This window comes from Anabrus simplex, chromosome 14 (assembly GCF_040414725.1).
Source record: "Anabrus simplex isolate iqAnaSimp1 chromosome 14, ASM4041472v1, whole genome shotgun sequence".
Lineage (NCBI taxonomy): Eukaryota > Metazoa > Arthropoda > Insecta > Orthoptera > Tettigoniidae > Anabrus > Anabrus simplex.
In genome coordinates, this window is record NC_090278.1 from 55,143,899 (window position 1) to 55,164,589 (window position 20,691).

Genomic DNA, 20,691 nt, shown 5'->3' on the forward strand with positions numbered 1-20,691 from the left:
CCCACTCCTAGCCCTTCCCTGTCCCATCGTTGCCATAAGACCTATCTGTGTCGGTGCGACGTAAAGCAACTAGCAAACCTCCAGCTACAAAATGAACCTCAATCATTAACATAGACTGTAAATGGGATTTTTTGTTGGGTTTTTATTCCGAGCACCAGAAAATATTAATATTTTTGTAAATAAATATGTTATATAAAATCTAGTTTCAATCCCATTGATCTGAATGAGGTACAGATTGTAGTACAACTCTACGGGAGGAAACTCTGAAAAATTCATAATTTTCCGTGAAACAGTAAGAGAGTTATGAAGGAAACCGTTAAAAAGGCGGGAAATTTTGAACATTTTATTTTGAAATGTTGTAATTAGAATTTTGACATTATTGAAGTTGCTTCTGATTGCTCTGAAGCATGCCAATACTGGGTTATGTGCAGCATTTGTCAGCTACGTTTGTAGTATATATAACAATCGAATGAATATTGGCCTATTTTCCCTGTGTTAAGCTAGGTCTCCCCCCTGAAAGGCAGCATCTGATCAACCAGAATGTTTAAATAAACATTTTAATGGTCACCTCAATGAGCGGGCCCAATCCATGATACAAAAAACACCCCCTTGAACTCCCACATCCAGGATAAAATGCTTCATTTCACGTTCGGTTCACTCGACGACGTGCGCCATTGAAATACAGGCAGGCAAAAACGTGATTCGTCAGATCACATTACGTTTCGCCAGTCAGCTACTGTCAACGTTCGATAATTTCTAGCCCATTGAAGACTTTATTTGCATGTGTGAGCAAAGGTCTCTTGTGAGGTGACCATTGCATGCAGTTCCCGTCGGAATGTTCTCTTGCTAAGCGCAGCAATTCCTATCGGGTTTGGAAGCGCCTTTGATTCACAAGCCGTGAAACGCGTCTCCGGTACATCTCAGTCATCTTTTCCTGACCACAATTCTCACGTCGTGTATCGTCGCTACGTGTAGAACACCAGTGCTTGTAGACACGCTGAACAGTCCACTTCGAAACACCAACAAATCCATCAAATTCATTTTCCTTTACGTATAACCATGCTTCATGTTTGTGGGTTACTGTAGTCACGTCCTAGTTCGTGAACCATGGGCAACGGCTGAGTTGCCTTGTAAGTGGTCCTGAGAGTCGGGATACCAGTTGCTATGGAATGGGAGTGGGCATCTCGGACATATTCTGAGTCATGGCCCTCCTTGTGCTCAGGCGGCTAGGACTATACACTTCACCGGTGGTCCATAACCCGTTAGAGGAGAGATCCTCACTTGGACTATGTGCAAGTAGGGCAGCATCCTGCTTCATGAATTTACCGAGCTCAGAACATTTTAAACAAGCCTCGGACCTATGGGAGTAACGGAGTCCCACTCCCATTTGACAGGCGAGGGAAATCTTGGAAACAAGTTGGCGAAATGGAATTCGATGGGGAGCTATCAATATTAACGGGGCTTATGGAAGAAAGAAAGAAAGTAGAACTGGCTGAGTCAGCAGAAAGGATGCATCTGGATGTGCTAGGAGTAAGTGATATTCGGGTAAGGGGAGATAACGAGGAAGAGATAGGAGATTATAAAGTGTACTTGACGGGCGTTAGAAAGGGAAGGGCAGAGTCTGGGGATAGGGCTCTTTATCAGGAATACCATTGCACGCAACATAGTTTCTGTTAGGCACGTAAATGAGCGAATGATGTGTGTAGATTTGCCAGTTGGAGGAATTAGGACTAGAATTGTCTCCGTGTATTCACCATGTGAGGGTGCAGATGAGGGTGAAGTTGACAAGTTTTATGAAGCATTGGACGACATCGTGGTCAGGGTCAACAGCAAGGATAGAATAGTGCTAATGGGCGATTTCAATGCGAGAGTTGGGAATAGAACTGAAGGATACGAAAGGGTGATTGGTAAATGTGGGGAAGATATGGAAGCTAATGGGAATGGGAAGCGTTTGCTGGACTTCTGTGCTAGTATGGGTTTAGCAGTTACGAATACATTCTTCAAGCATCAGGCTATTCACCGCTACACATGGTAGGCTAGGGGTACCAGATCCATAATAGGCTATGTCTTAACGGACTTCGAATTCAGGAAATCTGTTAGGAATGTACGAATTTTCCGGGGATTTTTCGATGATACAGACCATTATCTGATCTGTAGTGAACTAAGTATCTCTAGGCCTAGGGTAGAGAAAGTGAAATCTGTCTGCAAACGAATAAGGGTAGAAAATCTCCAGGACGAGGAAATTGGACAGAAGTACATGGATATGATTAGTGAGAAGTTTCGAACAGTAGACAGTAAGCAGGGTCAATATATAGAAAGTGAATGGGTGGCATACAGGAATGCTGTAGTAGAAACAGCAAGGGAATGCCTACGAACAACTGTGTGTAAAGATGGGAAATGGCGAACATCTTGGTGGAATGATGAAGTGAGAGCAGCTTGTAAACTTAAAAAGAAGGCTTATCAGAAATGGATTCAAACAAGGGCCGAGGCAGACAGGGATTTGTACGTAGATGAAGGAAACAGAACGAAACAAATAGTTGTTGAATCCAAAAAGAAGTCGTGGGAAGATTTTGGTAATAACCTGGAAAGGCTAGGCCAAGCAGCAGGGAAACCTTTCTCAACAGTAATAAAGAATCTTAGGAAAGAAGGGAAAAAGGAAATGAACAGTGTTTTGAGTAATTCAGGTGAACTCATGATAGATCCCAAGGAATCACTGGAGAGGTGGAGGGAATATTTTGAACATCTTCTCAATGTAAAAGGAAATCATCCTGGTGGTGTTGCGAACAGCCAAGCTTATGGGGAGGAGGTAAATTATGTTGGTGAAATTACGCTTGAGAAAGTGGAAAGGATGTTAAATAAACTCCATCGTCATAAAGCAGCAGGAATAGATGAAATTAGACCTGAAATGGTGAAGTATAGTGGGAAGGTAGGGATGAAATGGCATGGAGTGTTGGTAAGGTACCTTCAGATTGGACAAAAGCAGTAATTGCACCTATCTATAAGCAAGGGAACAGGAAGGATTGCAACAACTATCGAGGTATCTCATTGATTAGTATACCAGGCAAAGTATTCACTGGCATCTTGGAAGGGAGGGTGCGATCAATGGTTGAGAGGAAGTTGGATGAAAACCAGTGTGGTTTCAGACCACAGAGAGGCTATCAAGATCAGATTTTCAGTATGCGCCAGGTAATTGAAAAATGCTACGAGAGGAATAGGCAGTTGTGTTTATGTTCCGTAGATCTAGAGAAAGCATCTGACAGGGTACCCAGGGAAAAGATGTTCGCAGTACTGGGGTACTAGGGAATTAAAGGCACATTATTAAAATCAATCAAAGACATTTATGTTGACAATTGGGCTTCAGTGAGAATTGATGGTAGAATGAGTTCTTGGTTCAGGGTACTTACAGAGGTTAGACAAGGCTGTAATCTTTCACCTTTGCTGTTCGTAGTTTATATGGATCATCTGCTGAAAGGTATAAAATGGCAGGGAGGGATTCAGTCAGGTGGAAATGTAATAAGCAGTCTGGCCTATGCTGACGACTTGGTCTTAATGGCAGATTGTGCCGAAAGCCTGCACTGTAATATCTTGGAACTTGAAAATAGGTGCAATGAGTATGGTATGAAAATTAGCCTCTCGAAGACTAAATTGATGTCAGTAGGTAAGAAATTCTACAGAATCGAATGTCAGATTGGTGATACAAAGCTAGAACAGGTCGATAATTTCAAGTATTTAGGTTGTGTGTTCTCCTAGGATGATAATATAGTAACTGAGACTGAATCGAGGTGTAGTAAAGCTAATGCAGTGAGCCCGCAGTTGCAATCAACAGTATTCTGTAAGAAGGAAGTGAGCTCCCAGACGAAACTATCTTTACATCGGTCTGTTTTCAGACCAACTTTGCTTTACGGGAGCGAAAGCTGGGTGGAATCAGGATATCTTTTTCATAAGTTAGAAGTAACATACATGAAAGTAGCTGGAATGATTGCTGGTACAAACAGGTGGGAACAATGGCAGGAGGGTACTCGGAATGAGGATATAAAGGCTAATTTAGGAATGAAATCGATGGATGAAGCTGTACGCATAAATGTGAGGCGAATGAAGGAGGATAGGTCACCTTTGTTATGGAGGGTAAAGGAAGTAGAGGTAGACGAAGACGACGATGGTTAGACTCAGTTTCTAACGATTTGAAGAAAAGAGGTACCAACGCTAGTTGCAAATCGAGGATTGTGGCGACGTTTAGTAAATTCACAGAGGCTTGCAGACGGAACGCTGAAACGTATAACAATAATGTAAATGTATGTATGTATTACGTGTAACCTTAATGAAATTACAGGAGAAAATAATGTATTATTTGAATAATTGACAAGTACTAGCATTCATCTACAGACGAAAAAAAAAATTAACACACGTCTAAGAAGGTATTTTCACCCTCTAGCCGCTCCAACTTCGCCTTCACGTACACTTTCCTTCATCGGCAAGAACTGAAGGCAAGCCATAACTCACACTCGCTCAGGCGACTACTTCATCTGACAATATCAGCATCAGGGGCTGGAAGACAGAACGTAAGCCTTTGTGTTTAATTATTCACCGTATATTATCATCACATTATTTATGTCAGAAATTCGTACCAGTTCTCTATCTTTCTTTTTAGGTCTTGGCAACTTCTTTACGAAGATTTTTACGACTTCAACTTGTATAAAAATCTTCCACAGGTTCCGTATTGACAACCAAAATAACATACATTGTCATACACAAGAGTGACAGCATATCAACCAAGTATACAACTTCCAGCACCTTCTGGCTGGCATTCACAACAACATATATCGTAAACAGTAGCGTCTTCACATCATCTTTATGTGAATAAAGACTATATTACACCATTTTCAACCAACAAACGTCTCACACAAGTCTTAAAAGTGGGATGTTATTTTAATTTGTAATTATGTGTTTTTAATGTGTATTTTAATGTGTGTTTTTAATTCATAATGAATCACCTTCCTAAGTGAACAAATAACCTCGATATTAGCTGAAGATGGCCACAAAAGGGCCAAAAATGTCCTAGATGTTTAAGATGATTATAATATAATTATTGTGATTAAGTATTCAATAGATGGAACCATATACTATTTTTTTTAAAGAACTGAGTTCATCAACGTTAGAAGTCAATATGGAACCCAAAATGAAATTTATAAGCTGAAATCCAGAGCCCTCTCGAAAGCGAATACTCTGGCCGCACCACCCAGATCATTTTCACGACGCTGGAGGCCTCCAATGAGGTAGCAGGGCAATGGAAACAGCAATGGCAGAAGCGTTGGCTATTGCGTGCCCGGCTCGCTCCTGACTGGTTTACTCTGCAGTGACGTCGCTCGCCGTCAACTCCAGGCTGTGCTGCTCATACCCTGGAACCCGCCAAATTATGTATATAGACTGAATGTCATATTTGTACTAACTTATCTTCAGATAACTTTCTCTTTTCTTCTCTTTCAGGTTTTGCTGTAACTGATAGAAAGTTGTCTGTACCATTTAAATTCGACTTTAAGGATGATTTCTACAATTCATTCCACACTTCGCGTATTGTATACAGCGGTAACATTGGGCCTTATCATCTACTCCTGGTTCCTGTAACTTCCAGTTGTCTTCTGTCAAAGATAGATTTCTTCAGTCTCATACAGGTCAGTAATAGCAATATAATTTCTTATCTTATAAAGGAGTGTCTTAGATAGAATAATTTTGTCATTAAAAATTGAACGAGCTGATTTATTGCAATAATTTTATGATTTCACTTAATCCCCTTCTCTGTTCGCACACTACTGCATACAGATCTTCCATTGTTCATAACAATACGGAAAGTTATTAAGTATCAACCCGTGCAGTAATTTTGCATTTTGTGTTTTTTTAACTCTTCCACAGACTGAAAATGAGTTTTATTCTGATGCAAGTAGGTTATGTGTGTAACTGAATTTTCTTTCCATGTATTACAGGCTAGGTTTATTTAAGTTTAATCATACAAATAACTCAGGTTGAATAGGTTAGATTACATTTATTGTTAGTAACTCTTGATAAATTAATAGTCATTCAGGAAACTTCTGGTTCTATTTGTATTACTCAAGGGAATTTAGGTTAAGGTTAAATCATGTTTATAACTTTGCAAATAACAGTCCGTGTTTCCCTAGTTGCTCAGGAAAACCCCAGTGAGTGTGAGTGTGTGTGTTAATGTAAGTGAGCTCTGGAATTTTCATGTACCAAGGGCATGTTGTATAACATTCTAGATGTTTGTAGATATATTTAGGTTATGTGCCATCTTGACAAGCTTGCTTCAAGACAATTCTAGAACAGATACTCGCGAAAGCCTTCCAATGTTTATCTAGAACCTTCCAGGCATCCTGTATTAATACTATGTTGTAAGAAAGCAGAATTATCTAGAATCCTAACCAGTATATATACAGGGTATGTCAGAAATAAACCGACAAAAAATGAAGGGTGTGTTGTGCTAAGAACCAATCGGATTGGTGGAGAATTTTTTCTTTTCTTAAAGTGAAGCTACTTTATTAATTCCGGGCACGCGATACAAATTGAAGAACTTGCCGTATTTGCTGTGGCAGAGAGCCTTCCGCTGCCTGATGCTGTGCGTCAGAGGTGGGAAGGGAAGGGAGCGGAATTGGAAGGGGGAGACAGAGATAATCCTCGGTAATAATAATAATAATAATAATCGTATGGCCTCAGCTACCGTTTGCAGACATTTCGATTTGACGCCATCTGGCTGTCTGCTCGTCAATTTCGACGTTCCGGTTTACTCTGTCTGCCATCTAGCGGACCTAGAGTAAACCGGATCTCTCTTGGGCGTCTATGGCTGAGATTTAATTAATTTTGTCGGGTAAATACCAAATGTATCACCAGAGTTCTTTTACATGCCGACATCGTACGACATGGAGTGTCGAATGGACTTTTTTCCGCCCTTCAAAAATCCGACTACCTCTGCCGGGTTTGAACCCGCTATCTTGGGATCCGGAGGCCGACACTCTACCACGGATCCACAGAGGCAGCTATAATCCTCGGTGTGAATGCATAAGTTTCTCGTTTGTTTCGCATGGTCGCTTTCCAGCACCAGTAGGCAGTGCAAAGTTTGTTCTGCAAAAAAATTTAATACTATGTGAACGCCGTTGAAAGAGAATATGAGCTTGTACCAAGAATACAGGCAGCTTTTCAGGTCATTCACGACACACAGCACATCCTGAACAGAGTCCATAGGTTTTTTAATGTTTTTATTTAAAATGTCACTAGCAGTTTCCCGCTGGCTCCGCCCGCAATGTACAAAGTATGGTGTTGTTCGTTACTATCCTGTATTTGCAAAGTTTCGAGTTAATGAAATAAAACACATGATCTGCTGTGGTAATAGAATGTAATATTATGTCAACAAAACACTTGAAAATACATCACACAAAGAAATTGAATTAAACGTTCCTTGGAACAACAATACGCGCCGAACTGTTAAATAGTCCTTCAAAGATCTTCGTCGTGGAGACAAATGTACTCATAACTTTTCTCCGAATCTACCAATTTAAGTAGTTAATACCTCAAAAGAAAGCGCTTGATCTACTGAGTGTTTTTAGATCAAAACGAACTGCGTACCTCAATTAGAACGAATGATATGATTGCTTCAATGAGAAAATATGTTGAAGAATGAGACGTCAAATTGAATGTGCACTGATAACTTTCCTCAGAATCAACCAATTTGAATAGTTAAGAGCTGAAATGAAATAGTTTGATCCACTGAATGTTCTTAGGCTAAAACGAACTCCGTACCTCAATTAGAACCAAACATATGATTGCTTCAAAGAGACAAAAAATTGAAAAAATCAAATAATTTGTGGAAGGCGGAAGTTAATTGATTTATAGTACCTGATGACAAATCTGTGCATGAATACCTTTCAGTTAAAAGAAATGAAGGAAATCGCCCGGATAGAATGGCCGGACTGACTAACTTTAATTTTCATAATTTTTTTAATATATAGATTTGTTCAGGGCGTCGACCCGTGTGAATCTTTTGCCCCAACTGGCACCATATTGTATGTAGCTGCGTGTAATTGGAATGGCGGTACTGTGGAATGTTGTGTGTGTGAGAAAATGAAGATTAAGCACGTCACAAACACCCATTCCCCAGGCCAGGGATATTCATCATTACAATTAAAAAACCCTGATCCGGCCGGGAATCGAACCCGGGGCCACCGGGTGCCAGGGGGACGCGTTTTCCCCTACACCGCGGGGCTGGACGAGTCCATAGGTTACTACCACAGCGTTCTGAACTCTGCATTGAAGTAGGAGGAGGCATATTAAACACATACTGAAATCAATACTTTGGCCGTATTGTTTCCTTTGTTCAGTATTTCATTCCATTTACTATGTTGCGAGTGAAGGCGGCAGCGTTGGATCTTCGATCATGTTAAATAATAAACAACGTTACTGCGAACAACAGACGGGAGGAGAAACGATCTGGTTCATTCCTTGACTGACAAGTGTGTTTTAATTACAGTGTGTTCTTGTACTGAGTGTACTGTTTATTGAATGAACTGTGGATATTGCCTGCAAGAGACAAGAACATTGTGTGCGAGTCCACCGAGGGAACTTGTGCATAAGCGCGGAGCATTATCTCTGCCTCCAGCATACACCCCCATTTCCCACTTTCCCTCCTCCCCTTGTCTTTCCTGAACTACGACAGCGGCGAGTCCGTCAATTTCTCGCGCGCCCGCCAGTAACAAAGTACCTCATAGTCTCGAAAAGAAAAGTGTTCTGTGCCAATTCGATTGCACCATCTTTCTTAACGTAACACGAAGAGCATCCCTGATTTTTCTGCGGGTGTATACCTCTAATAACTCAAGTTGAATTCTGACAGCTAGTGCTGGAGGGAGGAGCATTGCATGTGCCATTTCACGATGTTGCCACATTCCAGCATTCCTTTCTGTTACGCCTCGCTTCCGGCTCACTTGTTCCCTCGTTCATTCGGACCGCTGTGATCTGTTGTAGACTGCCTGGTCAGACTGTGACTGACTTGGTCTCATGTTCCGTTATCTTTAACAGGGACTGGGCTGATAAGCTCAGACAGTACAGAGCTGACCTTCTGATCCCAACTTAGCAGGTTCAATTCTGGCTCAGTCCGGTGGTATTTGAAAGTGCTACAGAACGTAAAATCAATACCATTATTAGTCTTTAACAAGGGTGGTACCTATAGCCTGACAAATCCTTCAACATGCCCTTTGTCTCTGTGCACCTTATTGGCATAAATATTGGACGTAAAACAATTTCTCTTCTTTGGTGATGAATTGTCACACCACAGCCGGCCGTATTTTTTTCACGAGGTGGATGAGTCCTGGGCCTCCCTCTCTCTCGAGGTGTATTCATCGTGCTCGAAATACAATGATTGTACGTAATTAGTATTTAAAATACCGTTAGATACTTACTAACGGCCACAAAACAGAAATAGAATGCCACTCAAACTGAACTGCTTGCGACAAGATCTAACTCAGAAGTGAGAGGTTTGTCAACTCCAAGCAAGACGAGCTGGCCAGAAGATTTATCTCCATGGCAACTGCAGTCGCCCCACCCTCGTTTCTATGGCAACCATACCCCCCACTCCCTTTATCCCGCCCAGGCAGGCAGTAAACGGACCGCCCTTTAAGAAATGTCAGAATTCAACTTTAGATATTAGAGGTATAGTTCTGATTCACCCCGTATATACACTGCTGTTTGTTAAAAGTGAAACACCAAGACGGAGAGCTGTGATCACAATGCAATTTATTACACATATTAGGGACATGACAAGACACAAATGATTACAATTACAGAACTGTACATGTACGGTGACCGTGGAAATTCAGTACGGCGTTGCACCACCACGCGCTGCAATCAGAGCCGCTAGACGTTGTGGCATGGAATCAAAGAGCGCCTGAATATGCTGCTGGTGAATACTCTGCCACGCGGTTTGTAGGCACGTCCATAAATCATCAACAGTGGCTGCAGGAGGACGAAGGAACAAGGTGCTGATCGACCATATCCCAGACATGTTCAATGGGTGGCATATCCGGCGAGCGGGCAGAACAGGGAAGTAGTGGTATCCGTCGTCCTTCGAAGAAGGCTTGCACATTACTCGCCACATGTGGCCGGGCATTGTCCTGCTGGAATATGGCGTCTGGAACGGCCTGCAAGAGGGGCAGTGCCTCGGGCTGTAAAACCTCCCTGATGTAGCGGTAGCTGTTCAGATTGCCCTCAAGACGTAGGAGGCAAGATCACATGTTATAGGCAATTGTGCTCCAAACCATCACACTTGGCGTTTGTCCACTATGCCGCTCAACTCTACAGCCTGCCCGATGGCGTTCACCATGGCGGCGTCTAACGCGTATTCGGCTATTACTGTAAGACAAGTTGAAGCGGGACTCGTCCGAAAACACTACATTTTGCCACTCAGCACGCCAGTGTCGGTGTTCACGTGCCCATTGCTGTCTACGGCGTTGGTGGTTGCTGGTCAATGGAAGCCGGTGCAATGGCGGCATGCCACCAGTCCGGTCCTCAGAAGACGGCGTCGAACCGACGATGCAGACATCCCCTCCCCCGTTACAGTGCTCCAACGTCGAGCCAACACCGTGGACAAAGCTGTTCTGTCCATTACGGCCAAGCGGAAAAGATGGCGGTCTTCTCGCGCTGTGGTCACATTGTGTCATCCAATACCCTGTCGGCGCTGTGTACGCCCCTCTTTTCTCCACTGGTTCCACATACGCCTCACTGTTGAAGCAGCGTAACCCTGTACGAACCGCAATGTCACGGAACGACAGACCCATCTCCCGGAGCCCTATCATTCTGCCCCGTTCTAACGCACTCACATGCTGATATTCCCTCCTGTGATGTCGGCGAGGCATAGTGGCACTTATGTACACATTTCCACTTCGTATGACGGCTCCGCACTGACTGAACGTTGCTTAACACTGCCCTGGCCGGTCACACACAGAAGGGCACTGCTGGGCCTACGTGCACGCCATCTCTCTGCAATTTAAATGACTTATTATGGTTCCACTGTTCTGTACGTCCTCTGATTTTGGTATGTTTCACGCCATTGCTTCTGAGTGTTTCACTTTCTACAAACAGCAATGTAGATAATTCAATAATGTTTAGGCATTTTCTTTTATGTACAACCTTACAGAAAGAAACAATGTATTATTTGAAGAATTGGTAAATACTAGCAATCATCTACAGAAGAAAAAAAATTCAACACGCGTCAAACACGCTACTTCTTCCCATCCCGTCGCTCCAACTACCCCTTTACATCCAGTTTCAGTCACCAGTAACAGCTGCAATAACTCACACTCGCTCAGATGACCACTTCCCCTGATAACATCAACATCAGGGCCTGGAAAACAATTCAATTATTCACCGTATATTATCATCACATTTTTATTGCAGCAATTCGTACCACCATCTTCCTTTTTTTCTCTGTTCCTTTTTTCAATCTTGCCTACGTCTTTACGAAGACTTTTACGATTTCAGCTACCATAACACAAACTCACAAGTTCCGTATTGACAACCAAAATGATACATTTTCATACACAAGAGTAACAGCATTTCAACCAAGTGTACTGCTTCGAGCACATTTTGACCGGCATTCACAACTATCGCAAATATATAGAAAATGGTGTCTTCACAACGACTTTTTAAGCCAACAAACCTTTCACGCAAGTCTTAAAGAGGGAACATTATTATAATTTGTAATTATACAAGATGGAAATAAGTAGGTACAAAACAAAAGTAATGGAGTGCAGGCGAAGGCAGATGATGCAGGAAATATTAGATTAGGAAATGAAGTCTTAATCCTTAAACGCGCAATTTATAATTTCTTTTAAATACGGTGGTTTTTCATTCCAGTAGCAGTAGCGGTGACTGGTATTAAGAATTGGGGCGGGGACAAGAAATGTATAGACAACAAAAAATACCTGGGACTAGTGGATATAATATCGGGGGTGGGGGTTTGGCAACAAAATTGAAAGAGAAATGCCAACAATGGTAAATTTCTGATGCTCTCTAAGCGAATTTCGACAGAGAAATAAAGGTTGACAGTCTACCAATTTGTGTGTGGTAATAATAGTACATTATGCAACATGCCTTTAATGGCAATAATTAAGACACAAATATGTTTATAATACGAGCGAGGCGACTACTGTTTATGCTCGACGATAATTATAACTCTATTTTTAAATATTCAACAGAAATTTCTGTCGAGAAGTTGCTTGACAGTTGAGTTTACTGAGCAGAGCGCATGCACTGGGTTATTAATTTTTCGTGACTGGATCAGAGACCTTGACAATGTCATATGTTTTCAAAGCTTTGATAGAAGGTTATCATAACCTAACTTTATTTCAAATACAAATTGTTTATTGTACAGTTGGTGAAGTGAATTTGCGGGGATGTGCTGTGTGGTTGTGCATTGATGTTACAATATATGTGTCCGACATATTTGATTTTGGAAACAAGTGCGAAGTTAGAGCGTTGAGCACAGGTGCGATGCTATCCTTACCCAATTGGTCAAACAGTTGTATCATAATGAATGAAAATCTGAACTCTTATTGGTGGAGAACGTGTTTCATAATGAAATTGGAACTATAATGAGTCTCATTAAGATTCAGTTTTCTGGCATATAATATTTATATTTCGGCATCGTCGAGCATAACGGAAAAATAATTTCGCATGTATTGCAATTAAATAGAAGTAATTTACTACACAGTAGTTGGAACTGAACGGACATATCGACTGAGTGAAACTACCAGACTGACGAATGCGCGGGGCAAGTGGGTGACTTTGGCAAACACATATCCCTGCTATCCTTCGTCACTACACATTGCTCCGCGGGTCTCCACTACTGTATTTGGTGTGGCGCTGTACAATTCAGTTAACCGAGACGAACGACGTTTTTGTGCACATATCCGCTAAGTATCTTTCATAATAATTAATTAAATTAAAGAATTAGCTGGAAAAACAACAGGGTTTGCACATTTTAAAATAATTCATAGTTTCATACAGGTACAATAGAATAAAGTGTAATATTTTCTCCTCAAAGTGGGGGCAACTGCCCCCCTCGCCACCCCCTAATCACTGCTACTGGAGAGGAGGCGGATTTGGCTAAATTAGACGATAATAAGAGACAGAATGATAGGAGTCATCATAAGGCACCCAAGACTTGTTCAGTAGGATTTCTAGGGAAGTGTATGTGGTAAGAGCGGTAGAGGTAGACCAAGGTATGAATATGACAAGCAGATTAGAGCCGATTAAGGATGCAACACTTACGTGGAAATGAAAAGTTTAGTACAAGAATAGGGAGGTATGGAGGCTTGTATCAAGCCAGTGCATGGATTGATGACTCAAACAACGACAACAACATGTTTGTTTATAATGCGTATTTTTATTCATGACATATCACGTTGATAAGTCATCAATTAATTCCGATTTTAGCTTAAGATGGCCACAAAAGGACAGAAACATTTCTTAGATATTTAAGATAAATTTTTATATAATTATTGTGATTACTATTGAATAGGTTGAACTGTATAATAAATTATAATACATATTTGAGTTCACCAACGTTAGAGGTCGAAACGGAACCTAAAATGAAATTTATAAACTGCAATCCAGAGCCCTCTCCAAAGCGAATACTGTGGGCGCAACATTCAGATCCTTCTCACAGCGCTGGAGGCCTCCAGTGAGGTAGCAGAACAATGGACACACCTGAAACGGTGGCCAATGCGTGCCCGGATCTCTCCTGACTGGTTCGCTCTACGGCGAGTAGCGAGGCCCCAATCTAGTGACGTCACTTGCCGCCCAGTCCAGACCATGTTGCTCCTACCTCCAAAACCCGCCACATTATATATATATAGACTGAATGTCATATTTGGACTAACTTATCTGAATATAATTTCCTCTTTTTTCTTTCAGGTTGTACTGTAATTGGCAGCAAGTTGTTTGTATCATTTAAATTCGACTTTTAAGCATGTGTCTAACAATCTATTCCACACTTCAATTGTTGAATATAGTGGTGACATTGGGACTCATTATCTGCGCCTGGCTCAAGAAGTAACTTTCAGTTTTCTTCTGTCTCATACAGGTCAGTAATAGCAATATCACTGTTATTTTACAAGGGAATTCCTTAGATAGAATCATTTTACTGTCATTAAGCACTGTACAAGGCATGCCTAATAATAAACAGGGCTGACTAATACCATAAATCAGATTTTACAACTTCACTTAATCCCCTTCTCTGTTCGCGCACTACTGTACCTTTGCAGTTTGTGATTTTAACTCTTCAACGGACTGGCGCAAGTAGGTTATGTGTGTAACAGAAAACCATTTTTCGTGTATTTCAGGCTAGGTTTATTTAAGTTTAATCATATATACATACAGGGTGTGCCAAAACTCGACGGCAAAAATTTTGGGAATGGATTCCTCACATAGAGAGAAGAAAAAAGTTTATGACAACACGGGTCCGGAGACGTATACTTACAGATTTATTCAAGCTTTTGTACATTTACACCGTACGTCTGTAACGGCAGCTGAAACACTTTGAACATGTTTCGGAGGAAATGTTCAAAGTGACGACCTTCAGCTTGAATACAAGCCTCCGCTCGTCATCGCATGGAGCTACGCACGCGATCAAAAATGCCTGGTGTAGTGGGTACTGCCTGAGTGGTTGTCACAATGCGCTCATATTAAAGTTGCTTCATAAGGAACAGGAGTCGCATACACGAGAAACCTAACGTGTCCCCACAGGTAAAAGTCCAGGGGGTTCAAGTCAGGAGAGCGTGGTGGTGGCCAAGCAATCGGTCCTCCTCAACCTATCCAGCGCTCTGGAAAATGGGTATTCAAGTACCTGTGGGCAGCAGACTGAAATGTGCGGGAGCACTATCTTGCATGAAAAACATGTGTCGACGGGATGCAAGTGGCATGTCTTCCAAGTAATCAGGCAATGCAGTACGCAAGAAATTCGTGTAGCTCAGTCCAGTAAGCCTATTCGGAAGAACGTAGGGTTCCCATAAGGAATCACCAACAATGCCTGCCCAGATGGTAATGACGAACCTCTGTTGATGAGACGATTGGATGATTGCGTGAGGACATGTAATTTATTACTAAAATTAATATATGTCAGAAAGCTTGAATAAATCTGTAAGTATACGACTCCGGACCCATGTTGTCATAACCTCCTTTTCTTTTTTCTATGTGAGGAATCCATTCCTAAGAGGTGGAATGTTTGCGCCAGGTCAGTAGGGTGTCGCAAAACCATCCCCGACACCCAGCCAGCGGTTCGGAACGGTGTCAAACAGCATTTGGATACTTTTCTGAGGCAAGTTCGTCCACAGTTGTTGAAGCTGTCCCTCCAGATACCGCATGTTGGTACTGAGACGTAGTCCTCTTCCAATGTCATCCCACACGTGTTCAATGATGGAGAGGTCCGGCGATCTTGGAGGCCACGGAAAGATCTCAACATACTCTAGGCAGTCCATAGACACACGTGCTGTGTGTGGACGTGCATTATCTTGTTGGAACACTGTCCCAGGGTGCTGTGCTATAAGCGGTAAGACGTGCGGATGCAGAATGTCTATGACCTATCTCTGTACCGTCAAAGTTTGCCGAAGCACGGTCAGAGGTGACTTGAACGCATATCCTATGGCTCCCTACACCACGATACTCTGGATTACGCCTGTGGTCTTTCCACAATATGGGCAGGATCTTTCCTCTGCCCTCGACGCTGTCCAAACACGCACACGATGGTCATCGGAGATTATAGAGAAGCGGGACTCATCATTGTACATGATGCGATTCCAGTCGTCCTTTGTCTAAGCCTTCCGGGGAAGATACTACTCCAAACGCAGGCGTTGTTGTTCTGGTATCAATGGCAATCGACGCATGGGTCGGTAGGGCCCCAATCCGGCGGATGCGAGTCGTCGAGACAATGTGCGGGAACTAACAGGATGTTGTAGAGTCTGGGATCCCGTAATGCTTGGCACACTCTCGCGGTGATGTTTCTTGGTCGACCCGAACCTGAACGACGTGATTGGGTGCCTTCATGTACCCATTAAGTCCAACATCGGGCCACTGTGACAGCTGAATGGCTCACATACCTGTCAATTGAACGATACGACCAACCAGCCTCATACAGTCCCACAATGCGGCCTCTGTCAAATGCTGTCAGTTGGTGGATAGGCTGTCTAACGTGTCTGCGAGCATCGCGGGTGCTTCGTACTGTGCGTAGTCCTCTCTGAACGTCTTGCTTAACTGTCTGACTCGCAGCAGTTGACTGGTAACAACGTATCAACAACAAGACGGTGCCATCACGAATGCACTCAGCTGGGCGTTCTACACATTACACATCCTTGTAAATCTAACCATGTACTCACACATCAATGGTATGCATATATACCGAAATGGGATAATATTGGATCACTCATTCTGGGCGATTAACCTTTCTTTGTGAGGCAGTGTAATAATAGGAATGAAATTATGTATTCCTTATACGTGCACTATAAAACCTAGCCACTCGATTTAAAATGGTATGGATCACCTTTATATCTTATGGACATATTATATCTCGAAAGAAACAAAAGATGCAAATATACCAAAATCCACCATCTAGTGATGACGTCCTGATATAGCGCTCGCGACAAGTATTTCTCATGCTCTCAAACCCGTCAGTCAGCTCGTAACCTTCAGATGCTTGGACTAGGTTATGTATTATCGCAAGTAATGAGTTATATGTTAGCATGTTAGCATCCCTTGTGAAGTGCAAGTCTATTCAGCCTTGAAATGGTTCCAAAATAAAACAAAAAACCGGCTGTCAGTTAGCAACAGCAGGGCTAGGATTTTGATGACATGTCATCGTTTTATTGGTTCACAACATACATTGCTAATTTGTACAGAAATCATGATCGTAGTTCACATATTGCAGAAATGCGAATTTATTACGTAATTTTTTGTCATTTTCTAACATATACGTCATTGTTTGGTTATTTTATGGAATTTATTAGATTATTTTATACTTTTTGAGTAATTTTCTTACATGTTTGAGAATTTTGAAGCATTTACGCGTGTGATATTGGATATTATCGCAACTTTAAGTGAGGGTGAATACGAAGACTTGAAAATCTTGCCAGTGCTTTGTCAATCTGGGGACTAAAGAAACTTAGTTCAACCCTTATTTCTTGGAAATGCCTACATTCCAGGAGAGACACTTCTTCCTCATGAACAGTCGAGATTTTCTTCTGAAGACCGGGGGCAATGTTCTCTGCGAAACGTAAAGAATTTCACTTTGCTTTCCTGACATGGCAAAAGCTTAGTATAATGTCAACAACCAAGACCGTACCCAGGATTTTTCCGGTGGATGTTGGGATTTGGGAGGGGGAGGGGGGGCGGAAAACAAAAACTATAGTAACAAATATTTTTACTTTCAAATACATTTTACAGAAATAAAAGTTGGAAATAGTTTTAGAGCAGTACCTTTCTCAACTTAACATGCGGTCTGGTGGGCAGAACACGCTTTAACACGTGTGTGCTGTGCGACACAAAGGTTTGTTTAAAAATTGAGGTAACAGTATGTTTCACTGAAAGTACAGTATTGCAAATATTTCGATGTTTGATTCATTTTTTGAACAATTTTTTTCTAGCGACTCTATAATATGAACATATTTCCTACGTTAATTGACATTGATTTTATGGTGTAAATTGTACTAAGAACATAAAAAACAAACAATCCTTTATATCTCACGAAAATTAAAATTTATGTTTTCAGTAAATTCGTTAAGTATATTCATAGAGAAACATTTAAAGATAACACAGATTTTATAGGTTAAATTGGATAGTTCTTTTAAAACGCTTTTTTAAATAATATTTCTGTATTTCAAAAGCCGTATATACTGCTTAAAATTGTCAAGCTCACTTTTATTTCGGAGGGACTATGTAACCCCCTAAACACCCCCCTGGGTACGGCCTTGTCTACAACATAAATATAAGCTGCACCAACTCGATGAGTAAATTCATCGTAAAATGTTGTTTAAAATTTGTCATTATTTCAAGTTTTCGGATGATTTTACTAGACTTTTGCCGTCATTTCTTAGATCAATCTTTAAACATGTATAGGTCCTAAAAATCCTGGCCTTTTTCATTAATGGAGGCGACTACAGCTGAATTACGAAGATAACGCATATGAAATTTCTTGTAAAACAATTAATTTCAAGCCTATGTTGTGCACTTCATTTTCTGATAGGGCCAACCTTTTACTCCATATTTTAGTTGATGTGGGGGAAAGAACTCCACAAATATGGGGCATATCCTGTAAAATCCCCCACAAGTTGGAAGCGCTGAAATATATCACACAGCGTAAGACAATGGAATCTGTACTGGAACACAGTGTTGGATGAGGAATGCTGGAGAGGCAGGAATATGTGTTAGTGCAACATTAATCAACTAGAAAAAATAATAAAATCAACGAAAATAATAAAGTATGAGTATATATCCAATATTTATTCCTAAAAATTAAAATGCTTTTCTTAATCATCGTCATCCGGTCGATTAGATTAGCAGTTTGCCTCTTTCTACCACTACGAGCGCTAATGTGAGTCAATGCAGAGTTTCACTTAAGCCCTTATAAATATATTCGGTGTGGACATTTTTCAAAAAATCAAGAAACCTTTGAGGGAATTGAACCAAGGAACATATCACAGAAATAAGTATGTAAATAAGTTAACTTGTCTAGAATTTGAATCAAAAAGAATAGGAGAAAAGAAAGAAGCGACTTTACGCTGTTTTTCCGCAACTGCACTTAGGCCGAAAGGGATTTTTCCAAATTTGTTTTCTTGGTTTCATAGAACTATCCAAGACTCACAATTTGAAATCTTTCGGGCCCTTTAGCCTTTCAACTTTCGGCACAATTGAGGAAGTTGGTTAATTTTACGTTTTTCACAGTATAGGGACCACTACTTTGTTGTGCTACAAAACTTTTTCAGCAATAGGTCTGTTTTCAGACCAACTTTGCTTTACGGGAGCGAAAGCTGGGTGGATTCAGGATATCTTATTCATAAGTTAGAAGTAACAGACATGAAAGTAGCAAGAATGATTGCTGGTACAAACAGGTGGGAACAATGGCAGGAGGGTACTCGGAATGAGGAGATAAAGGCTAATTTAGGAATGAACTCGATTGATGAAGCTGTACGCATAAACCGGCTTCGGTGGTGGGGTCATGTGAGGCGAATGGAGGAGGATAGGTTACCTAGGAGAATAATGGACTCTGCTATGGAGGGTAAGAGAAGTAGAGGTAGACCAAGACGACGATGGTTAGACTCGGTATCTAACGATTTAAAGATAAGAGATATAGAACTAAATGAGGCCACAGCACTAGTTGCAAATCGAGGATTGTGGCGACGTTTAGTAAATTCACAGAGGCTTGCAGACTGAACGTTGAAAGGCATAACAGTCTATAATGATAATGTATGTATGTATGTATGTATGTATGTATGTATGTATGTATGTATGTATGTATGTATAAAAAGAATGTTCGAAGCTTGTGTCAGTCTTTACTATCTCTATCCTAGGTTATATACACTTTCTTAACTTGATGTTTTATTTTATTGATCTCTTGTACTTCTTCTTCTTCTTCTTCTTCTTCTAGGACTTAGACATGTTTCAGACTTCTTTCTTTCAGGTTTTTATCTTCAGTGGTAACATATAAACTTCACTAATATGGTTGTAGCCATTATCAAGAAAACACTTTCGGTGTTCAAGTTTGGGTTACTTATCGCAATGGCAATCTGCTCCCTGTTTATGTAACATCTGAGAGAATATTTTCTACAGTATCTTGCAGGTAAGTTATGCAAACAAAAGTTAAGTGATAAACCTTCATAACTTACCCCCGTCTGTTGGGTTTTCATGACCCCATCACACAACGCAGGTCTAATGAAAGACACGTTAGATACTCAATTCCATATCATTTAGTAACAATGATATGTTTTTGGTCTATCTGGTATTGCGTCATCAATTTTCCAATACAGTTGTAACCATGGTAACCACTATCCGTCAATGTACATTAGGTCAGTAGCGTCATCTTCTCGCTGTGCGCTTTCTCCTGTAAGTGAGAGCTAGAGGAAATCTTTTATGAAGTTAACTCAGTTTTACTCCTCGGTCCAGAATTTAAATCCTTGAACTGCTGAGTGCATAAGGACACGTGATGAGTGTGCAGAAACGAGAAGTCGGTGACTCCCGCAGCAAAAAGATCTTGTCTCGGATATATCTAGTATGTTAGGAAGGGGTAGGGCTAGATTAGTCTTATTAATGGTAGTTATTGAGTATTTAATTCAGGTAGCCAATTAGTATATAGATCTTCAGTTTAGTATCATTAGTAGATTATTATTTTCTTTATTATTATGATTATTATACTTTTAGATTTGAACAGGTGCAGTTTTCTCACGATTTATGTACAGTAAGTGATAGTGAGGAGTAGTTGGTAAGGGAGAATAGGACCTTCCCGGAAGAGGAGGGGGTGGGACGGGCCTACCCCTTGGAAATAAAAGAGATATGTATGTGGAACGAGGAGGAGAGAGTCGGGGTACAGCAGGAGAGCGGTTATAGCCTCACAAGGTCGACAACTAATGGAATGGTGAGAAAGATGCACTGTCATCT

At 41.2% G+C, this 20,691-nt stretch overlaps 1 long non-coding RNA gene across 6 annotated transcripts in view; it reads left to right on the forward strand.

The window, feature by feature from the left end:
- LOC136885702 (uncharacterized) overlaps positions 1 to 20,691 on the forward strand; it is a 72,347-nt gene that overhangs the window by 37,888 nt on the left and 13,768 nt on the right. For 3 of the 6 annotated variants that reach the window (XR_010861584.2, XR_010861587.2, XR_010861586.2), the window contains exons 2-3: positions 5,485 to 5,669; positions 13,966 to 14,134. This is a non-coding gene — a long non-coding RNA (uncharacterized lncRNA). Of the gene's footprint in view, positions 1 to 5,484; positions 5,670 to 13,965; positions 14,135 to 19,702; positions 19,877 to 20,691 lie in introns of all 6 variants that reach the window. The other 3 variants (XR_010861583.2, XR_011018976.1, XR_011018977.1) reach the window with 2 other exon arrangements.